Source organism: Dermacentor silvarum, chromosome 10 (assembly GCF_013339745.2).
Source record: "Dermacentor silvarum isolate Dsil-2018 chromosome 10, BIME_Dsil_1.4, whole genome shotgun sequence".
Lineage (NCBI taxonomy): Eukaryota > Metazoa > Arthropoda > Arachnida > Ixodida > Ixodidae > Dermacentor > Dermacentor silvarum.
Genome location: NC_051163.1, coordinates 159534660 through 159540659, shown reverse-complemented (window position 1 = coordinate 159540659; position 6000 = coordinate 159534660).

Sequence of the window (6000 nt, the reverse complement as noted above, 5' to 3'; positions counted from 1 at the left end):
GGACAGCACTTCAGGGTACCTCGAGTAGTAATCTACGAGGAGAAGGTAGTCGGCTTCTTCGTGATGAAATATGTCCACCCCGACTCGCTCCCAGGGACGGCTAGGCGTCACGGTAGGCAGCAGTGGCTCTGCTCGCTGGACCCGCGTGGTAGCACAGTTGGGACAGTTCTCCACCATTGTCTTGATCTGACTCCCCATGGTCGGCCACCAGACAGCTCCCCTGGCGATGGCGCGGCAACGGTTCACTCCGAGGTGTCCGTCATGGATGAGGGAGAGGACGTGCTTCCGCAGAGAAGCGGGCACCAGCAGGCGTCCACCGCAGAGGAGAAGGCCGTCACCAATACTGAACTCGGCCCGATGAGCCCAGAACTGAGCCATGCTGAGAGGCAGATTCTCTTTCCTAGGCCACCCTTGCTCACAGTACAACTTGAGCTGCGCGCACTCCCCATCTGCAGCCTGGTGAGCTCGGAAGTCGTCGAGGAGGACTGCAAATGTAGGAGGGATAGCACGGAGTGCTTCTTGAACGTACAGCTCCACCTTGTCAACAGCTGGAGTCGCTGGCAGCTGGACGACTGGGTCCCTTGAGAGTGCATCTGCGGTGGCCAGCTGTTTCCCAGGAACGTACTTGACATCAAACTGGTACTGGAGAAGGCGGATGCGGAAGCGCTGGATTCGTGGTGGCATGAGATCGAGATCCGCGGTTCCTAGGAGCTGTACTAACGGCTTATGGTCGGTCTCGAGGGTGAAACGAAGACCCCGAAGAAACTCGTCGAATCGGTTGATGGCCCAGGTGGCAGCCAGTGCCTCCTTTTCGATCTGGCTGTACCTCCGTTCCGTTTCAGTCAGCGCTCGAGAGGCGTATGCAACTGGTCGGCGCTCCCCTGATGGCTGGTCTTGAAGGAGGACAGCACCCAACCCGAAGGAACTGGCATCTGCGGAGACTGTCGTCAACAGTGCAGGGTTGTACCTTGCGAGGCAGATGTCCGACGACAGCATGCTCTTGAGCTTTTCAAATGCTGAAGCCTGCGCTGGTCCCCATGTCCAGGCTGCAAGCTTGTTCAGGAGACTTCTGATTGGCGCAGTCGTTTGAGAGAGGCCCGGGAGGAAGCGACCGACATGGTTGAGCATACCGAGAAAACGTTGGACACCATGAACGTCCTGAGGAGCTGGCATGCGCTGAATGGCGGCCACTTTCTCTGGATCCGGAGTGATGCCATTGGCACCGACGACAACGCCAAGGAACCGCACGCTGGACACGCCGAAAGTGCACTTGGCAGCGTTGAGGGTGACCCCCGCTTGTTGGAGGCGACCAAGGACTGCCTGGAGGCGTTGGTCGTGTTCTTCTGTGGTGCGGCCAAACACAAGGATGTCGTCCATAAGGTTAACAACACCAGCCAACCCTTCCAGCAGGCGAGACATCTGACGCTGGAAGTATTCCGGGGCCGATGTTATGCCGAATGGGAGGCGGCAGTAGCAATACCTGCCAAACGGAGTGATGAAAGTCGTGTACTTCTGGGAGTCGCGCGCCAGGCGTACTTGGTGGAAGCCTGAAGTTGCGTCCAACTTCGAGAAAACGCGTGCGTCACCGAGAAGTCCGAGGGTTTGGTCGACGGTCGGGAGTACGTGGCGTTCACGCAGAACGACTTGGTTGAGTTTGGTCAAATCAACGCACAGGCGGTAACCCCCCGCTGGCTTCGGGACGACGACAAGTCCCGCGCACCAGTCCGTCGGTTCGTCGACGCACCGGATCACGCCCTCCTGCTCCATCTTGTCGAGCTCCTTTTTGACTACGTCTCGTAGCGGTATCGGGATACGCCGGGCTGTGCTGAGGGCATACGGTACCGCGTCAGGCTTGATACGTATCGTGTACTCTTCCGGAAACGTGCCCAGGCCGGTGAAAAGGGCTGGAGGGACTTCACGAGGTGGTGCGTCCGGCAGAGCTGGTGCGACGGCGCCGACAAACTTGACGACCCCAAGGGCAACGATAGCGGGATAGCCGAGAAGTGGCTGCTCTTGTCCCGCAACGACGTAGAGGCGCTCGTTGACTTGCCTGCCTCTCCAAGACAGCGCCGCGTCGAAGGTGCCGAGAAGCTTCAGGGCTTGTTTCCCGGGTCCGAAAAGTTCTTCGCCTCGCGGCTTATCGAGGACGGCTGGGCAGCCGGGAAACGTGCGCGGAACCACCGAGACGTCGGCTCCAGAGTCCACTTTGAAGACGAGATGGTTCCCGTTGACACGCACCTCAACGTACCGCCCGTTGCGGGCCACCGCCGCGACGGAGTGGAGCTCGACGGATCCGAGGCGCTTCCCTGAGCGACATACCGCCGCGAAGTGGCCTCGCTTCTTGCAGTGGTTACAGACCGCTTTGGCCGCTGGACAGTCAGACCGTCGGTGAAACTCGTGACCGCAAAATCCGCATTGCCTACTTAGGCCTAGGCCGCATTTCAAAGCCTCGCCAGCTCTGTTGCTCGAGTGCGAACCGTCGGGTCGGTCACGTGACGCAAAGTCAGCAAAGTTGCCAGAGTCCCGTCTATTGCGTCGTCCGCGTGCACGCTGCGCGGGTTTACGCGAAGTCGCCGCGTCCACGTGAGCTGCCGTAAGCGGTTGCCCAGCGGTGAGGGACAGGCGTTGTCTTTCGCGTTCGGCGTCTTCGTGCTGACGAGCTTGCACGAGTGCGTCGTCCAGGGAAAGGTTCGGAGTGCGGCACAGCTTGTCTGAAAGGCGAGAATCCGCCAAACCCACGACGAAACGGTCGCGAACAAGACGCTCTTCAACGGCAGGTGACGGGTAGTTACACTTGCGTACCATGTTCCGAAGGGCCGTGAAGAAACTGTCGACGGTTTCGCCTGGCTCTTGCGTCCGCTTGTGGAACCGAGAGCTCTCGTACACCTCGTTTACGGGGTGCACGAAGTAGCTTGTGAGCCGCCGGGTGACTTCCGCGTAGGACTTGTACGCTTCTTCATCGGACATGAGAGAACTGAGGACAATGCGTGCACGGGGGCCCATACAGTAGAGGAGAGTCCTAACCCTCGTCTCGTCCGGGGCTGCGTGCATGCCGGTGGCGAAGGCATAGTCCTCAAATTGCCGTAACCAGGGCAGCCACTCGCCGACATCGTCGAAGGGGAACGGAGCGGGACTCCGGAGACTGGCGGCAGCGAGAGCAGGAACTGGAGCGTCTTTGTTAGCCATGGCAAGTCGCGGGAACCACGCATCCCACTTCTGACACCATGTGGTGGGAGGGTTCGAGCCGAGGCGGCCGAGGAGGCAGGCTGAAGCCCGAGGGCCGCGGAGTAAAGACACACGCTCCGAGTCCCCAGCAGAAGTGCCCCCGTTTATTCACAGCACAGCCTTTATATGCTACATCCTATAGAGGGCGCCTCATAATCGGCTTAGCACTCGCGCCCTCTACATGCACTGTCACCGAACTGTTGTTGCAGCAGGCTGTCGCCCTCTTTACGCTGCTGTGGCGCCGCCGTCGTAGCCAACTTCTCTATGGAGCACGCATGCTCTAGATGGCCACTCGAGCAACGACCGAAGATGATGAGATAGCAGCTGTCTTTACTGGACAAATAGGTCATTCGCAGCAGTTGATCCGTGGCAGGGACTGCAGTGTAACAGGAAAAAGATTACGTCCATGTTCCCTGTGCACTGTCACCGAACTGTTGTTGCAGCAGGCTGTCGCCCTCTTTACGCTGCTGTGGCGCCGCCGTCGTAGCCAACTTCTCTATGGAGCACGCATGCGCCAGATGGCCACTCGAGCAACGACCGAAGATGATGAGATAGCAGCTGTCTTTACTGGACAAATAGGTCATTCGCAGCAGTTGATCCGTGGCAGGGACTGCAGTGTAACAGGAAAAAGATTACGTGCATGTTCCCTGTGCACTGTCACCGAACTGTTGTTGCAGCAGGCTGTCGCCCTCTTTACGCTGCTGTGGCGCCGCCTTCGTAGCTAACTTCTCTATGGAGCACGCATGCGCCAGAATGGCCACTCGAGCAACGACCGAAGATGATGAGATAGCAGCCGTTTTTACTAAACTAATAGGTCATTCGCAGCAGTTGATCCGTGGCAGGGACTGCAGTGTAACAGGAAAAGATTACGTGCATGTTCCCTGTGCACTGTCACCGAACTGTTGTTGCAGCAGGCTGTCGCCCTCTTTACGCTGCTGTGGCGCCGCCTTCGTAGCTAACTTCTCTATGGAGCACGCATGCGCCAGAAGGCCACTCGAGCAACGACCGAAGATGATGAGATAGCAGCCGTTTTTACTAAACTAATAGGTCATTCGCAGCAGTTGATCCGTGGCAGGGACTGCAGTGTAACAGGAAAAAGATTACGTGCATGTTCCCTGTGCACTGTCACCGAACTGTTGTTGCAGCAGGCTGTCGCCCTCTTTACGCTGCTGTGGCGCCGCCTTCGTAGCTAACTTCTCTATGGAGCACGCATGCGCCAGAAGGCCACTCGAGCAACGACCGAAGATGATGAGATAGCAGCCGTTTTTACTAAACTAATAGGTCATTCGCAGCAGTTGATCCGTGGCAGGGACTGCAGTGTAACAGGAAAAAGATTACGTGCATGTTCCCTGTGCACTGTCACCGAACTGTTGTTGCAGCAGGCTGTCGCCCTCTTTACGCTGCTGTGGCGCCGCCTTCGTAGCTAACTTCTCTATGGAGCACGCATGCGCCAGAAGGCCACTCGAGCAACGACCGAAGATGATGAGATAGCAGCCGTTTTTACTAAACTAATAGGTCATTCGCAGCAGTTGATCCGTGGCAGGGACTGCAGTGTAACAGGAAAAAGATTACGTGCATGTTCCCTGTGCACTGTCACCGAACTGTTGTTGCAGCAGGCTGTCGCCCTCTTTACGCTGCTGTGGCGCCGCCTTCGTAGCTAACTTCTCTATGGAGCACGCATGCGCCAGAAGGCCACTCGAGCAACGACCGAAGATGATGAGATAGCAGCCGTTTTTACTAAACTAATAGGTCATTCGCAGCAGTTGATCCGTGGCAGGGACTGCAGTGTAACAGGAAAAAGATTACGTGCATGTTCCCTGTGCACTGTCACCGAACTGTTGTTGCAGCAGGCTGTCGCCCTCTTTACGCTGCTGTGGCGCCGCCGTCGTAGCCAACTTCTCTATGGAGCACGCATGCTCTAGATGGCCACTCGAGCAACGACCGAAGATGATGAGATAGCAGCCTGTCTTTACTGGACAAATAGGTCATTCGCAGCAGTTGATCCGTGGCAGGGACTGCAGTGTAACAGGAAAAAGATTACGTGCATGTTCCCTGTGCACTGTCACCGAACTGTTGTTGCAGCAGGCTGTCGCCCTCTTTACGCTGCTGTGGCGCCGCCTTCGTAGCTAACTTCTCTATGGAGCACGCATGCGCCAGAAGGCCACTCGAGCAACGACCGAAGATGATGAGATAGCAGCCGTTTTTACTAACTAATAGGTCATTCGCAGCAGTTGATCCGTGGCAGGGACTGCAGTGTAACAGGAAAAAGATTACGTGCATGTTCCCTGTGCACTGTCACCGAACTGTTGTTGCAGCAGGCTGTCGCCCTCTTTACGCTGCTGTGGCGCCGCCTTCGTAGCTAACTTCTCTATGGAGCACGCATGCGCCAGAAGGCCACTCGAGCAACGACCGAAGATGATGAGATAGCAGCCGTTTTTACTAAACTAATAGGTCATTCGCAGCAGTTGATCCGTGGCAGGGACTGCAGTGTAACAGGAAAAAGATTACGTGCATGTTCCCTGTGCACTGTCACCGAACTGTTGTTGCAGCAGGCTGTCGCCCTCTTTACGCTGCTGTGGCGCCGCCTTCGTAGCTAACTTCTCTATGGAGCACGCATGCGCCAGAAGGCCACTCGAGCAACGACCGAAGATGATGAGATAGCAGCCGTTTTTACTAAACTAATAGGTCATTCGCAGCAGTTGATCCGTGGCAGGGACTGCAGTGTAACAGGAAAAAGATTACGTGCATGTTCCCTGTGCACTGTCACCGAACTGT